The sequence below is a fragment of the Etheostoma cragini genome, chromosome 5 (assembly GCF_013103735.1).
Source record: "Etheostoma cragini isolate CJK2018 chromosome 5, CSU_Ecrag_1.0, whole genome shotgun sequence".
Taxonomy (NCBI): Eukaryota; Metazoa; Chordata; class Actinopteri; order Perciformes; family Percidae; genus Etheostoma; species Etheostoma cragini.
Window position 1 is genome coordinate 21,875,007 of NC_048411.1, and position 12,013 is coordinate 21,887,019.

Sequence of the window (12,013 nt, forward strand, 5' to 3'; positions counted from 1 at the left end):
CCACCATATTTTACTGTTGGTATAATGTTCTTTTTATGAAATGCAGTGTTCCTTCTACGCCAGATTTACTTGGACACAAACCTTCCAAAGAGTTCCACTTTTGTCTCATTGGTCCACAGAATGTTGTCCCAAAAGTCTTGGGGATCATCAAGATGTATTGTGGAGAAATTGAGACGAGCTTTGATGTTCTTTTTGCTCAGCAGTGGTTTTCTCCTTGAAACTCTGCCATGCAGGCCATTTTTGCCCAGTCTTTTCCTGATGGTGGAGGCATGAACGCTGACCTTAACTGAGCCAGGTGAGGCCTGCAGTTCTTTGGACGTTTTTGTTGGGTCTTTTGTGACCTCTTGGATGAGTCGTTGCTGCGCTCTTGGGGTAATTTTGGGCGGCCGGCCACTCCTGGGAAGGTTCACCACTGTTCCATGTCTTCGCCATTTGTGGATAATGGCTCTCACTGTGGTTCGCTGGATTCCCAAAGCTTTGGAAATGGCTTTATAACCCTTTCCAGACTGATAGATCTCAATTACTTTCTTTCTCAATTGTTCCTGACTTTCTTTGGGTCTCGCCATGATGTGTAGCTTTTAAGGATCTTCTGGTGGACCTTACTGTGTCTAGCAGCTCCTATTTAAGTGATGTCTTGATTGTGAACAGGTGTGGCAATAATCAGGCCTGGGTGTGGCTAGAGAAATTAAACTCAGGTGTGGACAACCACAGTTATAGTATGTTTTAACAAGGGGGGCGATCACTTTTTCACACAGGGCCATGATGGTTAGGATTTTTTTTCACCTTTAATAATAAACTCCTTCATTTACAAATTGCATTTTGTGTTTACTTGTGCTGTCCTTGACCTATGTTTAAATTGGTTTGATGTTCCAAAACACTTAAGTGTGACAAACATGCAAAGGAACAGGAAATAAGGAAGGGGGCAAACACTTTTTCACACCACTGTAGTACCACCCACATTTCACACACTTTTCACTGTTGTGTTTTATGCAAATTACCAATACTGAATCCTCTGATAAAAAATAAATCACACTTCAACTTGCTAGCTTGTATGAAAACCTCCCTGAGAGGAAGAACATGGCAGTCAGTCTCACTTCCCAAACTGAAACATTCTTTAGCAATGTTTTGAAATAGTGTCCCTTATTTACCCAGTATTTGCTGATTTAAATAAACAATTCTTAGTGAAAAATGTCAAGAAAATAAGAATACACTCTTGACTGTCCCATTTGCTCAGATCTTTATTTCCTCTCTAGATGTCATGTAGAACTGATGGTAAAATAAATGCCAAATGATTGGATTTCAATTTTGTACTTGTTTTTTTTTGTTTGAAGGAATACTTTCGTTGAAATTGGCAGTCACTATTATATGAAAATAGCAACAACTAAAAAGTGTGAGAGAGAAAGAAAGAGCCTAATAATCACTTGGAGACAGGGGAAACAAGAAGGCACAGCTGAGATACATGAAGGCGAACCAAACGGGAAAAACGTAAAGGACAGGCACATAAATAAGATAGAGATGAATCATATTTGAAGTCACAAATATAAACCATACAGGCTGAACGCCATGAACATTTTTGATTTTTCTCCAATTCTACCTGTCAATCTCGCCAATTGTTCAGCTGCAAGTGGCTCCCTGCTTCGTCAAGTCAACCGATGCTCACTCTCTCACTGTCACAGCTTGATTTGTGTTCTCTGAGTGCACCCTGTGTGTGTGTCTTTGTAGTGAGTCTCTTCCCCGGCTCCTGAAGACATCATTGGCTTTCCAAGCCCATCAGTTTATACCTGAAAAAATCCTGGCTCTCCTAAGTGACAGCAGAATCTCAGTGTGAGTGTAAAATGAGAGGCAGATTCGTTCAAATGTGTTGGAGAAGGTAGTCATACAGTTTGTTTTCTCACACATTGTGAATAGTTCTATGAAAAATAGTTAATGAGTGGGATGCATTTTGGCCGATTTAGTTGCCTCATCACCTTCACTTTATTCAAATCAATTTGAAGTATGTGTGTGTGTGGCTTCTTAGATTTCACATCATTGGCAGACACATGGATGGATGGATGGCAAGGGAGTCATGGCAAAACAAAAATGGGAGTGCTAAGGAAGGAAAGAAGGCAGCATTGAAGAAGAAACTTTGAAAGCAAAGCTTTCTGCTGCCAGTTACTTCACAATGGAAGAACCACAGCAAAGCTACAGTTCCCTGGAGAGAAATATAGTTTTGTTAACAAAAGTTACACGGAAAAAGTAGTTCACATCCCTGATAATGACTCAAATTTGCAATGTTATGTAAAATTAAAATAACTAGACTTTCCACCTTGCGGTTGCATGCCTCAGCAAACCAGTCAAGTTGCAGTTTGTTGGGGACCTGGCTTGGGAACCGGAGAGTGGGTTGTTCAATTCCCTGTCAGCTGAAGAGGTGCCTTGAGCAGGGCATCGAGCTACCAGCGCTGTGAAATGTTCTCATAATTACTGTATGAATTATTTAGTTGTGACCAAAAATGGGTTTAGTGAGGTCACAGTGAACTTGACCTTTTTACCACCAAAATCAAATCAGTTCATCCTTGAGTTTAAGTGGACATTTGCAACATTTGGAGAGATTCCCTCCAAGCAAGAGATATCAAGTTCACAACAACAGCAGCAACAACAACAACTTGTGTTTTTTCACTGGAAGACATCACCTGTACACATTTCAGATATCAAATATATTTTGTAGGCAACAACCAAAAAGTGATCTAAAACTACAATAATGCCCAAGTTTAGTCCAAAACAATAACTTACTTACATTAACGATATCACTTCAAGATCTTAAATACTCCTAAAAATATTGTCAGCTAGAAGAGAGAGCACCTCGTTACTGTAGAAATGATTTAAATCCACAAATAGAGACCACATTTCTGCCAACTTGTGATTGTATCAAATTAAACATTTAAGGTAAATGGTTTATATGGTAAAACAGCTGACTGTGAGGGGAAAGAAATAGCAATATTTCAGCAAACATTGTCTGTTTTTGTTTCTTTATCTTTATAGAAATGTTGTAATGTGACATCCAACAGTGAGAGTCATTTGTGATGCTTTCATTTACATAAAAAACTAAAGCAAAAGCAAGAACATTCTGGCGCATGAATGTAAAAAATAGCCTTGAAGATGTTCAAAATGACCTCCAAGTCTTGTTGCTCAGTAGTCTAAGAATGTGTTAGTTATTAGGAGAGCAGTGCACAGAGAGTCTCATGTTGCTTTTTCCCACGGTTCAGTGTGTTGGCCCACATCGGCATCGATCTGTGTCCTTGATTGCAATCACATTCACAAGTAGGTGTAGGTGGGAAAACAAATGTATTAATTAAATATTTCATAATGCACACAAATCAGTTTGAGTTATTACTTTCCATTTCTCTTTATCGGGGTCAGTGGATTACACAGGGATTAAGTGTGTGTCCTATATGTGTGTGCGTATACACACTTTCACATGCATACACACACACATAGGAGAACACCTTTATCAGGTTGCTGGATTACACAGGGATAAGTCGACTCGACTGATATTGACCCAGTGACTGAACTCACACATACACACTTTCCGTTTGCTCACACTGTGCACTTACACAAACTAATACCCACATATAGAACTGAGTGGTTCTATGCCACACACCCAGGCCAGTTTATTGTATCAGTATGGACATACGTGCAAGTTCTATCCTGTTCTGGTCTCGTCTCATCCCCTCTGTCCTTTGCTCTCTTAAACTGCTCTGGTTCAGATTTATTCTGGCCTGGTAAAGCTTAAAGCAACTACATGCTATTCCTTGTTGCGTCAATAACTTAATATACCATGACCACTTGCCCAAAAACCTTTTTTAAGACCATAAATCCACGTTTTCATGTGCATTGCAATCAAAATTGTATTGTTTTTCAAACACGGGAGGTTTGACTAATATCTAAAACAACAATTCCCATCCCATAAGGTTCTTACTGTATGCAGTGGAAACGTTCACTGCTTCAAATAGGATAGACACCTCGAACGGCACCTTTACTTTTTTGAGATTATTTTTAGGGCATTTTAAGCCTTTATTTAACAGGACAGATGATGACATAAAAGGGGAACGACATGCAGCAAAGGGCAACAGGCCAGAGTTGAACCCCGGCCCGCTGTATTGAGGAGTAAACCTCTATACATGGGCACCTGCTCCACCAACTGAGCTATTTGGGCGCTAGTCAACCCTTACTTAAAGGGTTAACATTACCACAACTAAATTTTCAGATTATGTTGACTTTTGACTGCTTGTTTGATAAAGTAATGAACTATAAGGAAGTGCTGTCTTGTGCCAAGTTAGCGTACCACAGCTATGGTTTCTTAATGTCAGCTAGTAAACACACCATTCCCTAATGTTGTCATTCCAGACAGCTTCAGCAAGTAAAATGCTAATTTCTGCAAACAAAAAAGAACTGCCCTAACATCCAGCCATGTGCATTTGTAAATGTGTTGCATGTGGATTTGCAGGGTACCTGGTCCGCACACATTGTGAATGGTAGTTGCATCTAAATTTGGTCACACATTGAGCTGAACAGGATGTGCACATTCGCATGAAATTGAAGGGGAGGGAAAAGCATGAAAAACATGTTTTTTTCACAGGCTTGAATCAGCATTCAAAAGGCAGATATGGCAGGAAACATATTGCCCACCAAGGCGTGGAATTGGTATTAGCATGCATTTTGTGTTTTTTATGAAAATTGACATGTGGTGAATTTACTTAACTCGTTATCTGTCCTTGTCTGCCTGGTTTTCCATCATCATTTGACTTATTTCACTACACATGTCTTTGACATGGAATCAAATGTCAAAAATACACCTTGACTCTGTGCACAGAGACCCACATGCATACACGTGTGACATCTATTTCTGTTTTTCTATGTGAGGCTGTTTGTCTTTCTTGAGCTCTTTTGTTGTCACACTTTGCCTCACCTGCACACAGCCCTCCCTGAGACAGACAGACAGACATACACACATTATGCCACAGTAAGGACCAAGCATATTTAGGGCAGCAGAGGGTCTTCTAAATTAGGTTTAGAAATCATTATTGGAAGTCTGAATATGGCAGCAATATTAATCTGCTTTATATAACACATCGTTGTCTCACTGTGGGAAGATCCTCATCAAAGCATTCCAAACGGGATTGTGGATCGATTGCATCTCCATCCAAGATATTAAAGAGGGCTAAAGAATCATCACCTGGGAGTGTTTCAGTCAGTCTCTCCCTGGAAACGGGATCTTTTCATGGACGTCTAATATCTTGGCTGGTGCCAATAAGTGTGCAGCTGACAGAGAGTTATTAAAGGCTCAACAAATTGTTGGCTAACAACAGCTCTGGTATAGCTTCAGAAGCTGTGTTTGTGTGAAGGCGCCATTGTCACCACTAAATTGAATACTCTATTGCAAGAATTCCCTTTTGCAGACCATTCTCTCTGGCACAACAAAAGCATGCACATTCTGAAAAAGACAGCTATTTTGCTCATACTTTTGATGAAATCTGTACGATGTGGGTAAAAAGATTTGGATGCCATAAGAAAAATTCCCTGTGATCCCTTCAGGATCTGAGGGTCAAGTTAAACAAAAGAAAAAGCTACATTTTACTTAATTTGTTTGCATGCTCCAGAGAGACATTTTTAGACTTGGCCCATATAACTAAGCAGTCCAAAATTCATTTTGTCCATTGTTAATAGATAGAAACATCTATCTTATTTCTGTTAAATATAATGGGCCAACTACTATATAAAATCAACAAAATTTGTCATGCCTGAGTCTGTTTTGAATGACAATGTTGACGTAAAAAGTAAAATACTATCTACCTTTTGGGCAAGGTTGGACTTAATGGACATGATTGTGCTAACCACAATTTTGCAATGGACCACACCGGAGTATGAGAGCAGCTATGCTTCAATAAACATACCGAATCCCAAAGAAATTCCCTCAGATCTGTCACAAGGTTTTCAGTGGTGCTTCAGAACATTAGTTAAAATAACTTCCTAGAAATTATTCTTTACTCACTTGAGATTTTGCACAGTTTAGTCTTGTACAAAGCCCTAATATTTCCAGACTGATTTGGAATATATCTTTAAATATCAGAATTTTTGTCTATTGTGATATTATTATTGTGTGTAGATGCAGATTCAAAAGTTCTAAACAGTTTCTTTTAACAAAAGGTAAAATGTTTAGAAGAATCTGGCCTTGCTGTAAAAGGTATGGTTTTGATTTGGCTATTTCTCTTTCTCTGCCTGCCTCTCAGACAGTCTACCGCCCACATTATCTCCCACTCTTTTCCTCGATGACCTGCTGTGAATGTATCCCTCCTCTCTCTAGGATTATGTTGAAGGCCATCCACTCCATTCGGCCATTGGAAAACCGGGCAGAAGAACAGCTTTAATTGGCCCAGAAATAGCCAAGGAGCCTAGGATGGATCAAGAAGGCCAAGGAAAAGAGGAGAAAGGCTAGGAGGAGCATGAGGAGGAGGGTATAAGGTTTTTTGAGGATTTTAATGTTTAACACTGATCTTCCCATCCCCGAGGGAGGGAGTGGGCTCTGTCTGTCTCGCCGCTTCGGTGCCATGAATGTGTATTATTCCTATTAAGGATGTAGATGTGCACTACTAATATACTAGTATATTATGACCGTTTTAAGTTCACGAAATATATTAGTGCTCCGGAAACTGTTGGAAAACTATGAAAAGTGATATTTAATTTATTTTACAGTGCACTCATCTCATAAATTGTACATTATTCTATTGCACTGCAGCAGTCAGAGATTATCCAGTCATTGAACTGGCCATATTTTGCAGTTTCATTATTTCACTATTAATTCTCTAAATAATGAGGATCAGCTAAAAAGCAGGTATAAGGTCATTTTCACTTATTAAGTTTTGATTAAAATAGGTTTTGTTTTTACAATAGATCTGGACTGCATGTCAAACACACAGGTTAATATTCCAGGTGCCAGCTTGGTACAGTTATGCTTGCAAAATGGAATGAAATATGTGGTTGGGTAGGTTGAGCGCAGTTTCCATCTGTTTCATTTCAGCACACAGACCAGCACATGCCGCTAATGCCGACTTGACCTAACAGCTCAGTGCAATAAGTAAGCAAAATAGCATGAACCAACAGCAACACACACTACTAAACACATTTTTTGTTGCAGTTCAGTCCAAATGGAAAAAGGTACTGTATTGTCTCTGCCAACACAAAGCTGCCAAAGGATTAGATTAAATGTACTACTGCATCTCAAATAGGCTACAACTGCTGTTTTCAGCTGATAGCCAGTCAACTACAGCAGTGGCAGTAGCTCAGTCCGTAGGGAGTTGGGTTGGGAACCGGAGGGTCACCGGTTGCAATCCACATGTGGACCAAAAAGTTTGGAGTGTGGATTGGTGGCTGGAGAGATGCCACTTCACCTCCTGGGCACTGCCAGGTGCTCTTGAGCAAGGCACTGTACCCCCCCAACACCCCACTCAGGGTGCTGGTTCAGCTGGCAGCCCACTCACTCTGACATCTCTCCATTAGTGCATGTGTGTGTACTTCAGGCCTGTGTGTGATTACTAACAAAGTGTGTACACAGAGTGTAAATTGTAATTTCCCCACTGGGGATTAAAAACTAAACATCTGCTGCCTCATAAACTACCTGCACTCCTTGTCACATCTTGTCCCTGTGTCAAGTTTCTGTTTTTAGTTTGTTTAGTTTTCCCATTTCCTGTCTTATTTTGTACTTATGTGTTGCCCCTTGTTTTACTTCCTGTTAAATATTTTCCTGCCTGTGTAATTACCTGTCCCCACCCTAATGTATTGCCCTTGTGTCTTCTTGTCTCCCCTATCTTGTGTAATTAAGTTCTGTCTTCCCCTCTCCCCAGTGCAAGATCGTCTGTTTTTCTTGTGTGCAGCTTTTGAGCATTTTTCCCTGTTTTTCTGAGTTTCTGATTCCTTGGATTTCGACCACTGCCTCTTTCCCAGATTTTCCATTTGCCTGCCGTTACTGGACACTTTTGCTTGTTTAATAGCTTGCTAATAAAACAAGTGTATTTAACCTTTTCTGAGTTGTGTATTTGTGGGTCCATGTGTGCGTGACACTCCATTTAGCAGTTTACCCTGACTGTATTGCTGCTTACCAAGTGGTTCACTGACTCGGTCTAGTAGTGTAAGTCTGTTGTGAATAACAGTTACCAGAGTTCAAAATTACATGTAATGTATTCCTTTTTGCTGTAATGCAGTGATACAATGCATTATAAATTCATTTTTGCTAGTATTATACTCGTCACAATCCAAATAACGCAAGTTAGAACGCATTTTAAGCAACATTCAGTGGTGTTTTGTTTTCCATGCAGGCTACTTCAAAATGAAAGTCTTTCCTATGACGGTTCGCAGTAAACCTAAATTACTGTGTAAATTTGTGTACCTTTTTCACATATCCGCTGTAAATCCAGTACTGTAAATAATGTAGATATTGAGTTTTAATCATAATGCAATTGACCATATTCTTTAGACTGTTTTAAACTAAACAACATGAATTTCTTATTCAAGGGCTTTAAACAAACATTTTACAACAATGCCGTACTTCAATACAACTGTAATGTACTTTTAATTGTTTATTTTCATTCTTCTACTCGCCTATTGTATGTTTTACTTGTCTATTTTTGTAGCTGTAGTTACTTTGCATATTCATATAAATTATACAAAATATCATGAATAATCTATGATGTATTAAAGTGGATTAAGAGGAGACTTTATTGATCCGGTGTTGAAAGTCACATGGTAGCTGGGAAAGTCTAAAGTCCGTTGTTATTTTTTTGGGTGAATGTAACTTAAAAGTAATGCAAAAGGAGAGTCACACATTACAATTCAGAGACCGTAATATTGTAATATAACAAAATAATCTCAAATGACAGTAACTAGTAATCTATAATGTATTACATTTTGGAAGTAACTTGCTCAACACATGATCAATATAGAAAATACAATTGCAAGAGTAGAAGAGCACTTCGAATACACTGAAAATCTTAAGGTGTATATCTTTAATTTAATAATTGTACATCTTTTGTTGTAGTAGTATGCTCACTACAGGTGCCTACAAGGGGAAAAGTGCTTGTAGAAACCCTGTGGTTGCAGCATCCTTTCAACATATTCAACAAACCTCTGTGAGAAACAGACTAAATGAAGAGCAACTAGTTGGTTGACTAATCAACTGGCTGTTGCATTGACGAGCTAACCGAATCTTGGACTGAATGAATGAATGACAGATCAGCCAATTAAACTGCAGGCTGATGAAATGATCACACATTATCCTGCTGTCAATTTATCCAATCATGTCTCACCATCTCATTAATCAACACATTTGTTATCTGCTCCAAACAAGCTCTGACTCTACGCACATCTAATTAGAGACACAAATGCTACCAGAAGGCTCTTAACAAAGACTGATGAACACCTCGTCTCATAATGCACGCTTGCATGCATTGTATTGTATGTATTCCTCAGTTGTTTAGACCAGGTAAAATCAAAACTCTAATGTCTATTATTCAAAAAAAGCCTCCCTTCAAATGAGGAAATACTGTGCTATTACTTGTCTATACTCCCAGACACTTTGGAAGAGAGATCAAAATGTGAGAGGATTTACAAGTCTGACAATCAAAGGTGCAAAAATAACATGGTAAGTTAAAAGCTACTACACTATGACCAGTCAACAAGTTGCTTTTGTTTTGCAAATCATAATGTATAATTTGATTCACAAACATACCAAGTTTTGTTTGTTTGCGACTTGCTGTGTGGTTGGAGAACCATCTAGTTCATATTCAAAGTTTGAAACGCATAGTTGTTCCCAAATGTGAAAATTGGCATGTACCAAAGCACACAGCACAGTTTGTTATCACAATAAAAAGACACAAATTGCAAAAATGTTCACAAGGACTTACATCAAAATAAAAGGAGCCAAAAGCTGAGGACATGTGTTTGTGTGTGTTCTGTTAAACCTAGCTTTTGTGTGTTGCTGTGCTGAGTTCCTTCTTAACTCAGAAACACAAGTACCCTCTGTGTCCCCGATGCACTTCACTGGGAAGGAGGGCACACATACACACACACTAACAAATGCGAACACACACCAGACAAAATGTCCCGTCCCAGGAGAGTATATTTCCTGTTGAGTGGGATTACACAAAGCGGTAACCATCCCTCCATATGACTCTCTCTCTCTCTCTCTCTCTCTCTCTCTCTCTCTCTCTCTCTCTCTCTCTCTCTCTCTCTCTCTCTCTCTCTCTCTCTCCCTCTTGCTCACACACACACACAAACACACACACACACACACAAACACACACATACACAATATTATTCACTGATTATTCATAGCAAGCTGGTGCACTCTTGGTCTTGATCCAAGTGTGTGTGAGTGTTTGTGTATTTAACACAAATTAATAAATAAACAGGTAAGCCCTCATTCTCTTTATTCTTATACTCTGAGTGTTTGTCTTTGTGTGTGGCATGAAACAGTCCAGTTGGCTTCAGGTGGCAGCTTGCCTGGCGCAGCTGTGCTGGTTTAATGGCTCTTACTGGAGGATTATTGGCTCAGTCTGAGCCAGGCTCGCGGCCTTGTCAGTGGCAACAGCGGTGACAGAATGGTCTGTCATACTCCGGCAAACATTCACTAAATGACAAAAACAAATAATGAAGGAGAGTAAGTTCATCTATGCATTGACAGAGAAGTTTCACCATAACCAACTTCTTTGACTTGTCAAAAAGAAATTAAGGAAACAGAAATAGAGTATTTACAAAAAACTGTATGTTGCTTTATTGATATTTCAAGGTATTTCTGAAGGAATATCCACTGACTGGTCAAACGTAGAAGGCATGTTAAGATATCTCCAATGTGGCTACATCTAAAGCAATTAACTTGTGTTTGTTATTTGCATAAATGATGTGCTCAACTTTGACCTACCGTTCCTGCCACGATGTGTCTCTGGCTGTACAATAAGCTTTTATCAACTTGATCTTCATGATTACTTTGCTGAGATATGTTAGTTTAATGAGTGATAATTAATACTGAGTGATGATCTGATAACCAATGCAGTGGCTGCACCTACATAAATAAGACTCCAGCTGTAGTAAAGCACGATTGCAATCACAACAATGAGAAGTCTAATACAGAGACATGTCATTTTCTGTACTCGGAGTAACTTTAGAAGGCCGGAGTAGAAGGCAGCCATAACGTACAGTATGATATGTTTTGAAAAATGAGTCTAATTCTTCATTTTCCTCAACTAGAGACAGCAGACATGCCCAAAACAATTTCTGGGCTGTTGAGGTTGTTGAGTCATTTCCCAAAATGTCATTAACAATGTTTTTTTCTAGAGGTGCCTGCATCTATTAGTTCTGAGCATATTAATTATGTCACTCCTGATGACATAATCTATGATACCCAATAATAAATATTCATGTACGTGTTTGTGGGAGTTGGTGTATTGTATACAAGTTACAGAAAAGAGCAAAATTCCTCCGGTCACTGGACTGTTAATGATGACCAAGTGCTTTTAGCATAGATTCTACATACCGATTCTTTTCAGTGATTGAGAGAAAGAACATAGTAGGTGACACCAAACTTTTGGCTGGTAGTGTGTATCAAATTTTCATGAATAAAGAAAAATTAAAGCCTCGTAGTTCTCACAAAGTCATCAAGATCCTTTACCCTGCACTCATGGGTTCCCCTTCTCACTCCCTTAAATCTGTCACTCCTCTTTAAACCTCTATTTCTGTTTTTATACACACATATCAGCAAATTCAACGATGACTTGTGCCTTGCTGTGAGTGAGATGTTAATTAAAATTAAAATTAAAATTAAAATTAAAATACTACATATGGATTTTGACAAGCACATTTGCTTAGGACTTGAACGTTTTATTTCCATTAAAACCTAACCAGTAAGATAGAATCATTCTGATGAAGCCAATTTGATTCTGCAGATTATGATGCAAGAAAATAGGCTAGTGCCACAAAAATGTATGTA

The 12,013-nt window shown here is 38.9% G+C and overlaps 1 long non-coding RNA gene across 1 annotated transcript in view; it reads right to left on the minus strand.

Moving 5' to 3' along the window:
- The window catches only part of LOC117944762, a 19,221-nt gene extending 10,703 nt beyond the window's left edge, over nucleotides 1-8,518 (minus strand). Inside the window, exons 1-2 of the long non-coding RNA XR_004656646.1 lie at nucleotides 8,509-8,518; nucleotides 3,471-3,482 (exon numbers count right to left, since the gene is read on the minus strand). This is a non-coding gene — a long non-coding RNA (uncharacterized LOC117944762). The remainder of the gene's footprint in view (nucleotides 1-3,470; nucleotides 3,483-8,508) is intronic.
- Between the last annotated feature and the right edge of the window lie 3,495 nt (nucleotides 8,519-12,013).